Here is a 20,412-nt window from a genome sequence, read left to right on the forward strand (position 1 = left end):
GATATGCATTTACTCAGATATATTTGATAGCATTTGGAATGTACAAGTTTAGGTCCAATAAATAAATCGAGGATTTTGAGCTAATTTTTATTTCTTGTCAAGTGACTAGAATACGGATTCTATTCCACTAAAATTTTGGCCTTCTAGGTGACTGTGATGGTAGGTGATCCAGTTTGTATGTCAGATAGTCTAAATATGGAACATAGAAAAATATCTTTTAATATTTATTCATTCATACATAATAATACTTATTGAATGGATAGCTTCAAGCTCCTTTTTTTGTAAGCTCTTTGAGGGAAGAAACTATACTGGTTTTTATGTTTCTGACCTTAAATATGTTGCTGTTTAATAAATGTTAACTAAGTTATTGATCAATTTCAGCAGATGAAGCTATAATAGATATTTGGGAGAAATTCTGACTTCCATGAAGGGGATGAGGGACCTTATGGCTCACAAAAAGATGATTCTAGATAAATAAAATTTAAAATTGATAGAGTTTTATTGTAGTTCTATAGCTATTTCAATTGATGTTATGTTATGTACACCACCTTGCAGCAGAGGGCACTCAGGGATTTCAGGCAGGTTTTCTCAGGCTCTCAAGAGTAGCTGGTTGTCACACTTTGTCTTTGCCAACACATGGGTAGAATATATATATATATATATGTATACACACAGACACAGACACACACACAGACACACACACACACACACACACACACACACACATATGCTTATTCTCTTCCCCAACTTCAACTCTTCAAAGTAGCAACAGCAACATCCTGGAGTTAACTTCTCTATTGCTCCTAGCTCGGGGTGGACGAAAAGTGGTACCAAATATTGACTTTGTTTCTAGGAGATTGTAGCTCTGCTTCCTATTTCGATCTCTTTTTCTCTTTTGCTATGAAATGCATACATTTACTTCTATCTCTGTCCCTTTAACACAAAGCAAGTTGGGGAGGGAGGGAGGGAAGGTGTATTTCTCCATGGAACATGCTTAGCTAGCTATCATACACAGTTCCATCAAGGCAGCCAGAAGGAGCAATGAATGGGCTATTGTGAGCAGGTTGTCATTTATCCATATCTTTTCATGTTCAAATTCAATCTTTCATTAAAACAAACAAATAATCTATTCCATGCTTGTGACCAGGGCTCTGTGGGAGGAGTACCAGTGGTACAGTTGTAACATGCTGGTTATCTGAAGGATCCTAATCTGGCAATTCTATACAAATGGAGAACAGCCAAGACAGAAAGAAAAAAAAAAAAAAAGAAGGCCTATGAGCAACCCAAATAGATGTCACAAAGCACACGTGCCAAAACTCATGCATTTTACTCACAGGGAAGTCCCTCAGGCCTTCACTTAGTACCTGTTTTATAAACAATTCTAATAAGCTTGATTATCCAGTTTACCAGCCCACAGCTGTTTGAAGTAGCCAATTACAAAATTAAGGAGGAAACTAAGAAAACTAAGAAGTAGGAATGGTGATAATATCCATAAGTGACAAAGAAAAAGATATAAAAGATATATAAGACAAATATAGCCTCCCTTTATGACAAAACCCTGAAGTACTGGAAGAGTCTCACTCCTTCCTAGCTCCTGGTATTCAACATGCTATATACAATATAACATGTTCATAAATAAGATCCTGAATCAGTTTGGTTCAACAAGGCACCTAAATATGTACAAGACACTATATTAGGTACTTTAAGAGATATAAAGATGAACAGAGAATAGCCCTCACTTTTAAAAGCTCATACTCTAGTAGGGGAGATAGGAGATGTATGCCATTTTCTTTACAGGTAGTTGGAGGAAGGAGAAATCTAGAAATGAAATCTTTTTTCTTTGTATCCCCAGTGCATAGCATAATGCTACATAGCAGTACAATAAATGGTACAGAGTACGAACTTAAATTCTTGTCAACTAACTCAGAACTCAACATGATACAATACAAATCTAGAAAGAAGACTTTATAAAAGAGGTAACATTTCAAATGGAATTTGAAGAGTTGATTAAGATTTAAACAGGCTGAAATATGTGGAAAGAGCATTCCAGGTATAGCCAACAGCAGGAACAAAAGTAGTCAGTTAGGAACACATATGGATCATAATTCAGCTTGGTTTGAGTACAAGGTGAATGGGGGAAAGGAGCAGAAGACAATGTTAGAAAAGTGTGTTGGGACCACATCATGGATCTTTGAATACCAGGTTGAGATAATGGGACTTTATTTACTAGGTAATGAGGAATCACTAAAGGTTTCTGGGCAGAAGAATGACGTGCCTGAACTTATTCAACTTATTTTTTTTTGTATTTATGATTTCTTTATGTTTTCTTCTCCCTCCATTTCCATTCAGATGTGAGCACTTTGTGAGCAAGAACCATTTCTGCTTTTTCTTTGTATTCCCAGTGCTTAGCATAATGCTACATAGTAGTACAATAAAGGTACAGAGTAAGAACTTAAATTCTTGTTGACTGACTCAAAACTAAACATGATATAGTACAACATATGTGTTATAACTATGTAATTGTCTCTTCCATTAGAATGTAAGTTCCTTTCAACATACTCCTAATTTACTGAGTGACCATGAAACCCTTTTCTTTATGCATCAATTTTCTCTGTTTTCAACTCAAAAATAGGAGAGAAATGTTATGCAAATAGAAAAACAGGTCATTCTCCAGGAGTTCCCTGGAGATAGAATCTCATGGACAGTTATTGTGTTTGAAGTGACTCTGGAGAAGGAGATGACTAAATTTGAAGCTGGAAGCTTGAGAGTTCAGTTTTCTTCTGTTCCTCAGATTTCTATTTCTAGGGTTCAATGATTCCTTTAAGTCAACAGTTCTATTCTGCTGAATAACTCAGGAGTGTCAATCTGGATATGAAAGGTTCAAGGATCAGCCTTACTCATTCTACCTTCTCCAAGGAGGTGATCTAAACACACTGTTTGTTTGTTTTTGCTTAAAAGTTCCCTTTTATTATATTCATTTCAATAATGCTTTTCTAGACATTTGTAGTTTTTCCAGTAACTATTTCGTTATGATCATGTCATGCATTAAAAAACATAATGCATATTTTATAGAATAAAATTTCACTCTTTTTACAATGCAAAAAATCCCAGGCAACTTTCCTTGTCATAGTCTATAGGCTTATCATATTGCCAAACTTTAATTTAATTCAGGTTATTCTTGAAAGCTATAATATGTAAATATGTAAAATATAGCTCAAATATCTTTATAAAAGTATGAAACTAATTTATCAAGAGGAAATGCAGTTATCATTTTTATTCCTCTTATTGAGAAAAGAAAACATCCTCAAAATTCCAAATACATAACAATGATAAAAGATTATGCAAAAGTGTCCTGTTTATATACTTAACTGTTGGTCTCAGCAACCACTTCATTTCATTTATAGGTAAAGTTTTCCATTGGTGCTCTAAGTTTTCTGACTTTTTGGTACTATTGCCAGACTTGATACTTGATGCTCTCAGAGAAAGATTTAGTACAAAAGTTGACAAAAATTTTTTTTCTTTGACACTAGGAATATTGCCTATATTTAAAAATGATAAATCCATGTGTATGCTGTACATTTTATTTCCTATTGTGGGCCAATTTTTATATTGCAATGTAAGATCTACTAACCAAATCAACAGTATGATGTTTGCCTAATTCACAGTTTAATTATGAAGATTGAATTAAAGTAGTAAAAGTAGAATTTTCTAAACAATTTTAAAAGCAAAAATAAAGAATTTTCATAAATACAATATTTTTCAAAAGTATAAATTGTTCTGATTGGATCATCTGCAATAATGACAACTAAAGATGTCTTATTATCTAATTATATAAAGAAGGTTAATTTACAGAAGCTTAGAAAGCCAAAACTTGACACAGTAGACTTGGTTAGTGCTTAATTACTTATAATGTATACTATGATATCACATATTTAAGTTTTTGGTATTCAGCTAAAAAGTTGTTTCTTTCTAAGAAATTGAACTTTTCTGTCAAATGCACATGACTAAATGGATGAATTTGGCTCATAAAGTGGGTTCATTGAAAATTTTATATATAACTCATATATATCACTAAAAAATTCTTTATTCCATCTTATTGTCTTACATTATGAAGTATAATAAATCTTACATGGCTTTCAGTAATAAAAGCAGAAACAACCACTCATTGAATTAATTTGTCCACAGTTTTCAGAGGCATGGTATTAACTATGAAGTGGTCCAGATAACTATGATTATTCTTAGATTTCACTTTTCTAGCTGATAAAAATTCCATTTAAAAAACGGAATTATCAGGATAGCCTAAAATTACAAAGTAGAAGCTTCCAGACATCATCTTCGGTGTAGGTCCTGTTGGTAGGATGTAGCACCTACATTAACCTTAGCAGCCAACTTTACTCAGCTCAGTGTTTTCTTATAACAGGAAATAGGCAGTTTGGTGGCATAGTCCTATAATTCACTGATCACTCAAGCAATTAAATCAAGGCAGACTGTACAATCTGTTTGGTGAACACTGGGAAAGGAAGACAGGGCCCCTCATTATTCCCGGCACATTTTTATTATATTTATCTTAAAATAGGAGTTTGTAATCTTTGCTGAGAAGCCGCTTTTAAATATTATATTATGAGGGATAAGGTGGGCTCTCAATGATATGATTACACAGTATACCACATTTTAGTCACACACTGGCATAGTCTCATCTTCTCAAGAAGTATACCATCTTAAAGGTTCTGGCAACAATTTCCTTTCCTTCCACCTTTCCCAGTCCTTCCCTCACATTAAACCTACTGTTTATCTTTACTGGGATCTTTGGCATCAAATGTTTTTGATGAATGATCATCACTGAGTTACCACACTCTATTCTCCAAGTCCATCACCACCATTCTGACTTCATTTTACCCCTAAAGCCAGTCTTTGTTCCAGGATGTGCTAATTATAATGATTGAATAGTCACCACTATAGTAGTTTTCATCCTTTTACCTTATATTCCTGATAAATCCTAAATCCTTCATGATCCTATAATTATCTTTTTTACTTCTGATCCTGAGCTGGTAAAGGTCTCTGAAAAAGACAAATGGAGTTGATTCCAGCCATGTTAAATATATGGTGAATACATTAGCTAAGTACTAACTTCTGCCTGGCAACTTTAAAATTTAGTTTTTATTGATGTGGCCCACATGGGAAAAGACCAAGGAATGTGAATGATGAATGACTGAAATAATTGACTTTTTCTTGATATAAATAGGATGGTGGGACCAACTCCTAGATAACTGGTTGGAAGAGAGAAAGTTTAGTTGGGGAAGAGAGTAGGGAAATATGCATTTATTAAGTAATCAATTCCTAAGTACAAGCACTGTGTTAAGTGCTTTACAAATTTACACACTTTACAAATGTGATCCCATTTGATCACCCAGAGCAGGGGCTGTTGCTGAGACTTGAAGGGAAGAAAAGTAGGGAGGTTTCTGATTTTCTGTTGGCAGTCCTGTACTCAAGGACTTCATGTGAAACTGATGCCTGAGATAAAGGAGACTATGCCCAATTAGTAAAACAAATCAGAGAAACAGTGAAATGAATGAATGAATAAATGAAAAAGCACTTAAGTACTTTAGTACAGGCAAAATCCTGTGCTAAGTGCTGGTGATACAAACAAAAATGCAGCATAGTTCCTGCTCAAAAGGAGTGTATATTCACTGTGTCCAGAAAGGAGTGATACCAGGATGTTGTAAGAAGGCATCAGGGGTCTGCTGTTAGGCTTGCTCTTTATACTTGCTTACTCTTTATGTTGTAGAGAGAATGTACTCCAGGTTTTAGAGGATGGTGTTCTAAAATTATGACGCTAATATGTCTAGTGGCTCTCTGTGAAATGTTTAAAATTGTTGGGGCTCATGACCTGTTATTTTAGGAGTAGACCCACAAAGTAGCTTGAACCTAGGTTTATTATCCTTGACAAAGGGGAATGACATTGATTTCATTGATATTATACGAAAACCTTTACTATTGCTTGCTTCAAATGTAAATTCAGAAAAGTCTAGTTTCAGTAATAACTTGGAGGGAAGAGGAAAAAAAAATAATCTTAAAACTTTGCTTTTTGAAAAGGACAGGAAGCCTCTTCTGATTAAGTAAAATACCTGACTTCTAGGAAACTATTTTCAAGTAACACTAGAATTGAAGAAAAGGAAACTACAATGTTACTTGTACAAAAGTGGACAACTAAATTATTTCAATGTAATTAGAAAATTTGAGTTCTCATATATTCAATAACAGTACATAAGACTTAGGGTGAATTTTCTGTGTAAAGTGGAACTCACTTTGTTTATCCCAATTTGTGCATGCATACCTACCTGTTTGAAGTCCTGCTCTAAGGATGCCTAAATATCTCAAAGTTGTATCTACTAAATTAGAACTAGCTTTTCTCCTTCTCTGTTTCTAAACAGTGAACATAGTACCTTATACAGTGATTTCAAAATAAGAGGAAAAATATACTTGACAACTTTATAATTTTAGTGCAAGTTAAGTCACTATCTTGATGCTAGATAAATTGAAATGAACTTTGCCTTTGGTTCATTAATAAAGAACTATCTTGAGTTTCTTCCTTTTCTTTTCTGGTGCCCTTTGATCTGGGGTTGTTGCTAAGACTAACAACAATACTATATATAATTCAGCTTCTATGGATGACATTTTTCTTTGAAGAGGGGACATTCTGCCTTAGTGTTACACCACTCAATGATATACTCCCAACAGAACAGGTGGCCACAGCATGTAGCCATCACATATCTTTGCTTCTCTCTTCAAAGAGTACAATTCCAAATTCCTAGAAACAGATTTCTTTTCCACACAGCCCCTCTAGTAAGAGAAGTTGCAGTGTGGTTTTTATTCTTTCCATGATGGTGCCTCTTATTGAAGTCACAAATTTGTACCCTAAATAAAAGCATCAGATGGAGCAAAGATACCAATCAATCAGCCATAAACATTTGTTAAACACACACTAGCCAGGCATTGTTCTAAGCATAGGAGATATAAAAAGAGAAAAAGGACAGTCCCTGCCTTTCAAGGAGCTTTCTGTCTAATGGAGGAGACAATATGCAAACAAATACATAATGTGTATAGAATAATATAAAATAATGAACAGAGGGAAGGCATACAAATAAAGAAGCACTGGAGAAAGCTTCCTATAGAAGGTAGGATTTCAGCTGAGATTTAAAGGGAATCAGTAAGGTCAGTAGTCAGAACAGAGAAGAAAGAGCATTTCAGGCACAGGGGACAGCTAGAGATAAGTCCAGAGCTGAGAGATGGAGTGTCTTATTCATGGAATAGCCAGAACACTATTTTCATTAGATCAAAGAATAGTGGGGAATAAGGTCTAAGAAGACAGGAAAGGTAGGAAGTAGCAGATTATGAAGGGCTCTGAGTGCCAGAAGATTTTTTATTTGTTCCTAGAGGCAATAGGAAACCACTGGAGTTTATAGAGCACGAGGATAATATTATTAGACCTGTCTTTTAAGAAAATTATTTTAGTGATAGAATGAAGAATGATTGGAGTAGAAAAAGTCTTAAGATAAGTAGACTCACCAACAGGCTACTGCACTAATTCAGTTCTGAGATGATAAGGACCTGTACTAGAATGGTCAGAGGAGAAAAGGGGATGTATTTTAGAGATGTCATAAAAGCAAAATCAATAGACTTTGGCAACAGTTTGGAAAAGGCAGAGTGAAGAAAATGAGGAATACAGGATCGCTTCTAAATTGCAAGCCTTGGGGACTGGGAAAATGGTGTTGCCCTCTACAGTAATAGGAAATGTGAACTAGGAAAAGGAGGAAAGATATTCTGTTTAGGACATATTGAGTTTAAGATGATTATTGGATATTCAGTTCTTGATATCTGAAAAACAGTTAAAGATGTGAAATAAGAGATCAGCAGAGAGAAGGGGCAGGCTAGATAGATTTGAGAATCATATGGTAATTAAATCGGTGGGAGCTGATGAAATCACCAAGTTAAATAGAATAGAGGGAGAAAAGAAGTAGTAGTAGAGGGAGAACTCTGAGGAATGAGGGGTTATAGTGCATGATCTGGAGGAGCCATCAAAGGAGAATGAGAAGGAACAGGCTGATAGGGTGGAAAACCAGTAGAGAGCAGTGCCCTGAAAATTTAGAGAGAAGAGAGTATCAAGGTAGAAAGAGTGATTGAATTGTCGAAAGCTGTAGAGAGATCAAGTCGATGAATGAAATGGGATCACTTGAACTAGTAAAGGAGTTAGCCCTGGTAAAGAGTAACGATTCTTCATGTAAGACAGAAACAAAAAAAAAGGAGATAATGGCAGAAGGCACATGGGTGACAGGAAATGAGAAAGAGAAGAGGGACTTTATGGCAAATGGACTCCATTTTACCTATAAAATGAGGCATGGTTCTTAGATAGAGTAGGGGGAAGGACAGTAGAAAAGAGAGGTTTGAGAGATGAAAAAATTGGAAGATATGCTATGGAGAGTGGGATATTGAGTTGATAAGAGAGGTATAATAAAATTGCCTGACAGCAGTACAGACCCTGTTGAGGCTCTGTAATATAGATTTGTAGTGGACCCAGTCAAAATCCTGCATGAGGTTTGGTTTTTTTTTTTTTCACCTTTATTCAGTAGAAACATGTGTAGGTGCAAAGGCAACAAATAGTGGGAGTGATCTGAGGTTTAGCTGGGTGTAGAATTGAATTGGTTCATCAAAGGATCAAGACAGAGAGAAGAGAAAGTGACTAGTGTGGTTTAAGATGGACTGGAAAAGCTTATTACTTGAATAGATATTATGGTCATCTTAGAGAAATGTGCACATAGTGATAAGTGATTCCCATGAGCCCTTTGACAAGGTGGCTGGAGATGTAACTGATGTAGAATATGGATGCAATGTGATGCTTTGTAGTGAAATGCTATAATTTAGTTTGTGTAGATGAAACTTTGCAGAGACATCTTACCTTGATGTTAGACCAATGAGTGACTATTGCTATTTGAGATGTGTTTGACTCTTTATGACCCCACTTAGGCTTTTCTTGGCAGAGATACTGGACTTGTTTGCTATTTCCTTCTCCAGCTAATTTGACAGATGAGGAAACTGGGGCAAATAGAGTGAGATGATTTAATCAGGGGTTTATAGAATTATTAAGCGTCTGGGGTCACATTTGAACTCAGGTCTTCCTAATTTCTAGGAACTCTATCTACTGTACCATCTAGCTGTGCTATTAGGTGATACAAACCTATTAGAATAAGTGGCCACGATGAGTGATTGTCACATTACTATGTTTGCATTTTTAAGAAGGCATGAAGTATCTTGGTCATGCACTGAAAATGTAAAGGTGAAGTATGCTATGAGTGACAACTTTCTTTCCTCTAATATAGTCATTTCTTGGCACCCATCAGGCTTTTACTGTGCTGTAACCCTGTTGTTTTTCAGTCATCATTTACTAAACTGTTTAGGATTATGATGAATGATCATTCAAAATATATTATAATATTTTAGTAGCAAAAAACCTACCAGAGTTTTACTCTGAAGGTCACCTTGGTAATTATCATCCTTCTATTCTGTTTGGGTTACTTCTGATTGGGTGACAGGTGCCAAGACTATGGCTGTGGAATTGCTCACAAATCTGCAAAGCTGTCTTGCTCTAAGCGCAATCCATTAATGCCCATCAATATATTTCATCTTCCTATCACCTTTATTCCCACATATATCCCCTCTCCCAACTAGTAAGCAATCCTTTCTAATGAATAATTTTTATAACAGGGGAAAAATTAGTTCAGAAAAACTAAACAACAGATATCAAAAAAGTGTAAGTTTTTGCTGCATGGTCCTTCATCTCTGTAAAGAAGGGAAGGAGCTGTATTTTTTTCATCCCTTCTCTGAAGTGAAACTTGGTTGATAAAATTATACCATGTTCAGGCTTCTTTTGTTTTATTCTTTCCATTTAAATTTTTGTGTCAAAATTGTTTTCCTGGTTCTGTTTACTTTACCTTGCATCAATTTATACAAGCCTTAATATGTTTCTCTGGGTTCTTCATATTTTTTAATTATCTGTCTTTTTCTTAGGTAATGAACATTTAAAAATTAATTTCTCCTCCCCATTTCCCTCCATCCCCATTTAAAAAAATTGATATATTTCTACCTAGTTCAGCAAAACAAATTCCCACATTAGCCATGATGGATATGCATGTTAGGGTTTTTGTTTGTTTGTTTGTTTGTTTGGGTTTTTTTGCATCTTTGCTATTTCCTTCTCCAGCTAATTTGACAGATGAGGAAACTGGGGCAAAAAATTTTTATTAGAGCTTTTTATTTTGAAAACATATACATGGATAATTTTCAACATTCACCTTTGCAAAACCATGTATTCCAAATTTTTCCCTCCCTTCTTCCCACTCACTCCTAGATGGCAAGTAATCCAATATATGCTAAACATGTGCAATTTTTTAATATGTATTTCCATAAATATCATGTTGCACAGGAAAAATCAAATCAAAAAAGAAAAAATGAGAAAGAAAACAAAATGCAAACAAACAACAGTACTATGTTGTAATCCATACTCAGTTTCCACAGTCCTCTCTCTGGTTGCAGATGCCTCTCTCCAACACAAGACCAGTGGAACTGGCCTGAATCACCTCATTGTTAAAAAGTGTTACATCCATCAGAATTGATCATCATATAATCTTGTTGTTGTTGTGTACAATGTTCTCTTGGTTCTGCTCACTTCATTTAGCATCAGTTCATGTAAGTTTCTTTAAGTCTTTCTGAAATCATCCTGGTGATCCTTTCTTATAGAATAATAATATTCCATACCATTCATGTACCATAACTTCTTCAGCCATTCTCTAAATGATGGGCATCCACTCAGTTTCCAGTTTTTAAATTCATGTCTTTTGGGAGTTTAATGTTATGTTTCATCTTTATTCTTAGAACTTCTTTTTGATCACTGGGAGATCAGAATTCTAAAGTTTTTCAAAGTTGTTTTTTCTTGGCAATGTTTTTATCCCTGGATAAATTATTCTCCTATTTCTATTACCTTTGTTCTGCATGAGTTTATAAAAGTCTTCTGTTTCTTTTGAAATTATTTCTTGTGGCACAATTATACTCCTATCACAGTCATATTCCACAATTTGTTTAACTACTATTTAAAAGAACACTCCATTAGTTTTCCAATTTTACATTATTATGAAATAAGCTGCTATAAATATATTTATATGTATAGATTCTTTTCCTTTTTCTTTGATTTTCTTTGGAATATAGGAATGGGATATAGGTATAGCTGAATCAAAGAGTATGTAATTTTGTGGTAACTTTTTGGATAAAATTATAAACTGTTTTGCAAGATGGCTGAACCAATTAATTCATAGTTCCACCAATAATATACTAATATGCATATTTTCCCCCACCCCCTTCAACATTTCATTTTCCTTCTTTATAAATCTGATGGGTGTGAGGTGGATCCTCAAAGTTGCTTTATAGTATCCTAATTATTAATGACTTGTATTTTTATATGATTGTTGATAGTTTAGATTTCTTCTTTTGAAAACAGCCTATTCATTCATGTCCTTTGACTATTTATCAAATGGGGAATGTGCGGAATTATAAATTTGAATCAATTCTCTATATATGTTAGGAATGAGACCTTAATCAGAGACCTTTTGTTGCAGATTTTTTCACCAGATATCTGCTTCCCTTCTAATTTTTAATATATTAGATGTTTATGGGAAAATATTATCATACGTAAATCATATTTGTCCATTTAATCTTGTATGATATTATCACTTGTTTAGTTATGAACTCTTCCCCTTATCATAAATCCAATTACCAAAAGTTAATTTCTTCTTTGATCTTCTAATCTGTTTATGATGTGCTTTTTTTTTTTTAATCTAAATCACAAATCTATTTGGAGTTTATCTTGGCATATGGTGTGATGTTGATCTGAAACCAATTATTGCCAAACTGCTGCTGCTCAGTTTTTTGATAGCTCCAATCAAATATTGAGTCTTTTCCCCAATATACAGAGTCTTTGTGTTTATCAAACACCATGATACTATATTTGTATGATTTTATGTTATGTACCTAATCTATTTCATTTACTGATTTGTCTTTTGTTATATCAGTACCAAATTATTTTAATAATTACTGTTTTATAGTATAATTTGTAATTTGCTTCTGATAGATCTCATTCCTTCTGACTTTTTTCATTTTTACCCATTTTATCTTTATTTTTTGTCCTCTAAATGAATTTCATTAGTATATTTCTTTCTATCTTTCTTTTTCTTTTTGCTGAGGCAGTTGTGGTTAAGTGACTTTCCTAAGATCACACAGCTAGGAAGTGTTAAGCTCATTATTATATTTCTACCTCAACAATATATAATTTTGAAAATTTTGAATTGGCAAATTAATTTAGGTAATAGTATCATGCTTACTACATTGGTTCATACAGGTTTCCTGGGCAAAACTTGTATTTTCTACCTTCTGCAGTTATTTTGAATGGAATTTCTCTTTCTACCCTTTTTTTTTGCTGGCTTTGCTATAATATAGGAATGTTTATAGTTTGTGTGGATTTATCTTGTATTCTGAAACTCTGTGGAAGTTTTAATTATTTCAATTAATTTTAGTTGACTTTCTAGAACTAAATACATCATACCATCTGTAGAAGGCATTTATTTTGTATTCCAACCACCTATGCTTATTCCCTCAAGTTTTTTCCTTATCTTACTGATGTATCTAATATTTTAGCACTATTTTAAATAGTTGTGAATCAAATGAGCCTGCTTTCTTTAGAAAAGCCTCTAACATTTCTCCATTATACAAAATATAATTTGCTGTTGAATTTACACAAATACTCTATAGGAAAGTTCCATTTATTCTTATGATTTCCAGGGTTTTTAGTAAAAATGAGTGTTAGATTTTGTTACCAGTCCTTTCAGTGTCTATTGATATTTATATATAATTCTATTATTATTTATTAACATGACTTTTTGTACATATGTTTTTCCTCATGTTGGACCAACCCTGTATTCCTGGCATAAACCCAAACTAATTATAGCATATAATCTTTAGAATATATTGTTGTAACCTACTTGCCAATCTTTAAAATGTTTGTATCAATATTCATTAGTGATCTAAGTTTACAATTTCCTTTCTCAGTTTTGTTTCTCCCTGTTTTTAGATATCAAGATTATATTTGAATCATAGAAAGATATCGAAATAGTGCCTTCTTTTCTTATAAGTGCAAATAATTTATGTACTGAATTTAATTGTTCTTTGAATGTTTAGTAGTATTTTGTAGTGTTCAACTTGTATCTCATTCTGCTCTTTTTTATTATTATAGCTTTTTATTTACAAAACATATGCATGGGTAATTTTTCAACATTTGCAAAACCTTGTGTTCCAACTTTTCCCCTCCTTTCCCCCACCCCCCTCTCCTAAATGGAAGGTAGTCCAATAACTACTAAATATCTCATTCTGCTCTTAAAGTTATTTTCTTTTGAGTGTTCATTTACATCTTGCCCATTTATTTATTTATTTTGCACTGGATTACTTCAATAGTATATTTCCTTTTTTTGTTATCTGGGTTTTTTTCTATTTTTGTCAGTATTCATTTATTTATTTCTAAGTGTTCAGGTTTTTTAGTTGATAATTAGGCAAAAGAATTTTGAATAATTTCCTTTATTTTCTCTTCAATTGAATTAAGTTTTCATTTTAAAATTTTTAAAAGCTTTTTATTCTCAGAACATATGCATGGACAGTTTTCAACATTCACCCTTGCAAAACCTTGTGTTCCAATTTTTTTTCTCCCTCCTTTCTCTCCTTCCCTTCTCCAGACAGAAAGTAATCCAATATATATTAAACACATTTAGTCCCCACAGTCCTCTCTCTGGGTGAAAATGGCTCTTTCCATCACAAGACCATTGGAATTAGCTTGAATCACCTCCCTGTATCCATTCATGATGCATAGTTGAATCATGTTGAGTACACTAAAATCCTACTAGAGAGCCAAATTTCTCATGGATTCAAGCAACTAGGTTCTTCTCCCACATATAGGAAAGGACCACCAGGATGATTTCAGAGAGGCTTGGAGAGATTTACATGAACTGATGCTAAGGGAAGTGAGTAGAACTAGGAGATCATTGTACATGGCAACAGCAAGATTATACAATAATTTATGCTTATGGACATGACTGTTTTCAATAATGTGATGACTGAGGTCAGTTCCAATGATCTTTAATGAACAGAGCAATCTAAACCCAGAGAGAGAACTGTGGGACCTGAGTGTGGACCACAACATAGCAATTTCACTTTTTAAAAAATTATTGTTTGCTTATATTTTGTCTTCTTTCTCATTTCTTTTTCTTTTTGCTCTGATTTTTCTTGTGCAACGTGATAATTATAGAAATATATAGGGGCAGCTAGGTGGCTCAGTGGATAGAGCACCAGCCTTGAATTCAGGAGGACCAGTGTTCAAATCTGGTCTCAGACACTTAACACTTCCTAGCTGTGTGACCCTGGGCAAGTCACTTAACCCCAGCCTCAGGGGGGAAATATATATATATATATTATAAATATATATATATAAATATATAAAATAATATAATAAATATATTATATAATATATAATATATATATAAGAATTGCACATGTTTAACATATATTGGATTACTTGACATCTGGAGAGGTGGTTGGGGAAGGGAAAGAAAAAAATTTGGAACACAAGGTTTTGTAGGGATGAATACTGAAAATTATCTATGTGTATGTTTTGAAAATAAAAAGCTTTAATAATTTCTTAAAATTACATCAATCTCAAATTAATTTTAAATTCTGTGAGGACTCTTTACTGACACTCTTTACAGAACATAATCTTATTGCATTATAATCAGTAAATAGATGTGCTATACTTATCATTTCTTATAGTTCATTAGTATTAAATTGTTTCCAAAGAAAGAACAGATATTGATGGAATACACACTGAAGCATTTTTCACTTTCTTTATTTCATTCATTCTTTTTTTAAATTCAACTCTTTTTGTACAAAATTACTAATATGGAAATATTTTACATGATTGCACAGATATAACCTATATTTGTTAACTGTCTCAGGGAGGGAGGAAGAAAGGAAAGGAGGGAAGGATAAAATTTGGAACTCAAAGCTTTTCTTAGAAAATGCTTTAACATATAGTTGGGGGAAATTAAAATATTATATTAAAATATTTGCTTTTGTTTCCCCTCCTTCCATTTGAATATTCTTTCCTCCTTTGGTTTCTGAGGCAATATACCTTCTTGGTTCTCCTACTTTTCTACTTAGTGTGTCCTCATTCTCTTCCTAGCTTCTTAAGGTAAAGGTTTCCTAGGGTTGTATCCTCTTGTCACTTCTGGGTGACCATGAAGCTGCACCATAGCTTCAACTAGCATACAGACAACTCAAATTTATATCTTCATCCTTCTCCAATTTGGGATTTGCATTTTTAAAATTCCTTATGATATCTATATATTCTAGAGACAGTTAAAATTTAACCTGCCTAAAATCTATTCTACCTTTAATTTTTATTAATGACATCATCATTTACCTTATATCCTATGTTCAGAATCTTCTTATTATTTTTCACTCTTTCCCATCATTTTTCATGTCCAATAAGTTATCAAATCATGTTGGTTCTATCTCTACAATACCTCTTACAGTGTTACTTTTTTTTTTTCTAACTATAACAGCACTGCCCGAGTTATTGCCTTCATTACCACCTCTCTAGACCTACTACAATAGTCCACTGACACGGCTTCCCCTTCACTATTCTTCTTCCCTCTTCCAATTTATCCTTCATGCTCCTTCCAGAATAATTTTTCTGATGCATTCATCTGGTCAAGCCTCTCCTTTGCTCAGTCTTTTGATAGATGTCCTCCTTAAATTCTATGTGGCTTTTCTTGGTGCTGTAAATACAGCTATAAAGCCAGCATCCTCTTAGTTCAGGTTCAATATTGAACAAAATAAGACACTTGTCAGTTCCTGAAATGAGGAAATGTATTTTGCTTTAACACTGCAGGGATACAGTGAGTGCCATGGAACTTCTCTGGATGAATTCTTCCTCATCTCCAGTGGAAACATTTCTGGTCAGTCAGTCATTAGGGTTTGGTGACTCACTAGTCTTAGGCACCCACTATCACTGAGAGGTCTTGATTTTATGAACCTGGGACATTTTATGACATCAAACCATGAAGATGCATCAGGGAAGTTGGGGCCAATAACTTCATGAGAGAAGGAGGCTGTGTCATGGAGATCAGGGAAGCTGCATCAGGAAACCATCGGTCTTACAGCACTTAGTGTCATTCTTTCTAAACTCATCTTATAATTCTTCTGTGGTACTTTATTTTCCAAGCAAACTAGGCTATTTAAGGTTCCTAGTACATGACCTATAATTCTATTAATTACTATTAACACTATTACTTATGCTTAGAATGTTATCACTCCCATCTTCTCTGACTTTCTGCTTGTTTAAATACTACATATTCTTTAAAAGTCCAAATGAACCGCCATCCCTTACATAAAGCCCTTCCTGATCCCTCAGTCAATAATGACCTTAGTCCCCTTAGGCAACATATAGCACTTTGTTCATACCTTTTCTTATGCACTTTTGTGTTATTTCATATGACATTTATATACATATATTTGTATATCGTTATATACACATATATGTATGGTGAATATTATACATTATATCTAGGACAATAGATTGTCTTTGAAAAGTGAAGGGGAAAGCAATTTAGAAACTATTTGATAATATAGGCAATATTCCATACACATAGTATTGAATCTCTGCCAACAAGAGAAAGAGGTACATTTTCTCAAAACTTCTACTCTATTAGCAGTTTGATAGTACCTGTTTCTTTTGCGTTTATTCTTTCCTGAATTCTTTTGAATTGAATTTTGAAGTCTACCCAGGGCTAGACTCAATCAGATTATGACATTGAATTTCAAAGAATCAGATGAATTAAAAGAAGTTCCCTCAGCAAATGGAGTCAGCAGCAGATACCACTGGTACCAGTGAAAACAGTGTTTCAGTTCAGGGAGGAATACACTGTTTGATCCAGCCCAGCAACAGGTTAGCCCATTAAAAAGTTCCTATGCATCAATTAGCCCAGCTGTGTAAGGGAGCAACTTATTCATTGACACTGCATCCAGAAGTGAATTTGTGTGATGAGGAGCATCAAGACACTTCTCATTCACACATGTTCTTTGCCTATAAGATTTGTGTTTAAATCCCCTCTCCTCTGGGGAGACTGAGCCCTTGAAATGAGGGAGAAAATCTTTAAAACTTCTGTCCTTGCTACATCTTTTCGATAAATATTCTTTTATGAATTGTCAAAAAAACTTCTTTTATAGTTGAAAAAATCCCCATCAATCTGTGGGGAAGAGACATTTTACAACAATTAGGATTAAAAATGAGTACTTTGGTTTTTTAGGCAGGACTGCTGTTGAAAGCCTGCCAACACTTTCACCTGTTCCTATCCAATGGAAAACTGATACACTAGTGTGGATAGAACAGTGGCCCTTAGGTAACAATAAAATTCAGGCCTTATTAGATATAGCACAGGGGCAACTTGACCAAGGACACTTACAACCTTCTCTAAGTCCTTGGAATTCTCCAGTATTTGTTGTAAGAAAGAAATCTGGAAAATGGAGGATGTTGACTGATTTAAGAAAGGTAAATGAACAGATGGAAACTATGGGAACCTTCAACCTGGACTTCCATCTCCTACTCAATTGCTTCTCTGGGTTATAGACATTAAGGATTGTTTCTATTCTATCCCTCTAGATAAGGAGGATATGAAAAGATTTGCCTTTTCAGTGCCAAGTGTTAAGTTAGCTGAGCCTTATAAAAGATATGAATGGTTAGTTTTGCCACAGGGAATGAAAAACAGCCCTACTATGTGCCAAATGTATGTTGCTGCTGCTCTTACTCCAGTAAGAAAAGCATTTCCAAAAGTAATGTTATTACATTACATGGATGATATATTGGGATGTGCACCTGAGGAATCAATGTTAGAAGCATGTCTACAAAAGACCATGAAAACACTAAGGAACTACAAATTGCACATAGCTCCAGAAAAAATTCAAAGACATGCTCCTTTTCAATATTTAGGAAATGAAGTATACCCTAAGGTACTTACAGTACAAAAATTTTCCTTAAGAACAGAGAAGCTCAACACCTTAAATGACTTTCAGAAATTGAAAGGAGATATCCAATGGATGCGAACAGTGTTAGGCTTGACTATCTATAGTTAATTGCAACCATTATATGATATTTTTAGGGGAGACAGTGCTTTAAACTCACCACGCCAGCTTACAAAAGAAGCTCAAGAGGCTTTGAGAGAAATTGAACTAGCTTTATCCAATGTAGTTGAAAGAGTCACTCAAAACCCCCTGGAAATATCAGTTTTTGCTACACAAGAGGCACCCACAGCAGTCCTTTATCAAGGACACAGTATGATAAAGTGGGTGAACCTCCCAGCACAATCAGAACAAAGCCTACTTCTTACCCTGGGCTTGTGGCTAGAATTTTATTAAAGGCCATTAAGTGAGCAGTACAAATATCTGGGGTAAGACCTGACAAGATAGATACCTTTTATACTAATGTACAAATTAATGTATGCTGTGAAACCATCCAAAAGTGGCAAATTTTATTAGCCATGGCTCCAAATTTTACACATGGGTCTCCAATAAAGATAACCAGACAATTACATAATTGGAGATGGATTTTTGAAGAAAAGGTTTCTAAAGTTCCTCTTAAAGGACCAATTATCTTTATAGATGCATCCAAATATGATATTTGCGCTATATACTCTTGTGACTTAACTATAAAGAGAGTAATCAAAACTCCTTTTCTGTCCACTCAGCAGAATGAATTGTATGCAATCATTCTAGCTCTTACTTATTATCCAGGAGATATAAATGTAATATCTGATTCAGCCTATTCAGTAGGTGTGGTACAAAGAATTGCCACAGCCCAAATAAAATTTGTAGCCGCTAATATATATGTATATATCAGCTCTTTTAGGAACTTCAATAGCAAGTGAGAAAGCATCCAGGTAAGATTTATATCTTGCATGTCCACTCTCATAGTGGACTTCCATGTCCTATTTTTGATGGTAATTCAAAGGCAGATAGCCTTCTAACCATGTTGGCTAGTACACCTTTATTTCAGGCAGCTCTAGAATCTCATTCTAAATATCATCAGACTGCTGGAGCTTTTCGCTTACAATTTGGGATAACAAGAGAGGAAGTTAGTAAGTTAGTAAAAGTTTAGTAAAAGCCTGTACAGTTTACCTTCCTTTCCATGTTCCACTCCCTCCAGGGAAGAACCATTGTGGTTTGAGACATAATGAAATTTGGCAAATGGATGTGACCCATTATAAATCTTTTGATCGTCTGTCTCTTATTCATGTTGTGGTAGACACCTTTTCAGGATTCACTTTTGCAATACCAGAAGCAAAAGAGACAGCCCAAGTGGTCACTGAATTCCTTATACAAGCATTTGCAATTATGGGTGTGCCACAAGCAATAAAAATAGACAATGGACCTACATATACTTCTAAACATTTTGCACACTTTTGTGCACAGATTTCATACGCTACTGGCATACCTTTTAATCCTCAAGGACAGGCATTAGTAGAGAGGAGAAACAGAAACATTAAGATGCTCCTCCTCCAAAAAAAAGGGGGAGCCACAGGTAACCCTAGAGAACTTCTAAATCTAGCTCTTTATACAATTAACTTCTTGATTTTTGACAAAGATGCACTGGCTCCAGCAGACAGGTTTAATAACCCACTGGAAGGACAGTGTCCATTGCGAGCAGCTCCACTATCTTTAGATAATCTCCAGGTGATATGGAGAGACCCAGAAAGTGGTGAATGGAAGGGACCAGATAGGTTAACTGCTTGGGGAGGAGGGTTTGCTTATATCTCTACAGATGGAAAAGGAATCAGATGGGTGCCAATGAGCTGTATTCGCCTTCTCCATTGGAGCAGACCCTTGAAGTGAAGGAGAAGACCCAAGAAACATCAGGTGGTTCCATTGCTTACTGTGCCCACCACTGAAAGAGCCTGGCAGTTATGGCGTTTGACTCATGGACATTGAGAATTGTTGAACTTCAAAATCCTCAGGAATCATTGGAATCCCTGAGACATGAAAGATTGCTGTAGGACTTCAAAACCCTCAGGAATCATTGGATTCTCTGAGACATGATAAGACTGTTGTAGGACTTGAAAACCCTCAGGAATCACTGGATTATCTGAGACATGATAAGACTGTTGTAGGACTTGAAAACTCTCAGGAATCATTAGATTCTCTGAGACATGATAAAATTGTTGCAGGACTTCAAAATCTGCAGGAATCATTGGACTCTCTAACATATAAAAAGACTGT

The 20,412-nt window shown here is 34.6% G+C and overlaps 1 pseudogene; it reads right to left on the reverse strand.

The window, feature by feature from the left end:
* Positions 1–3,947: 3,947 nt before the first annotated feature.
* Positions 3,948–4,330, reverse strand: LOC141541356 (trafficking protein particle complex subunit 2-like; annotated as a pseudogene).
* Positions 4,331–20,412: the final 16,082 nt, after the last annotated feature.

The sequence above is a fragment of the Sminthopsis crassicaudata genome, chromosome 4 (genome assembly GCF_048593235.1).
Source record: "Sminthopsis crassicaudata isolate SCR6 chromosome 4, ASM4859323v1, whole genome shotgun sequence".
NCBI classification, from domain to species: Eukaryota; Metazoa; Chordata; class Mammalia; order Dasyuromorphia; family Dasyuridae; genus Sminthopsis; species Sminthopsis crassicaudata.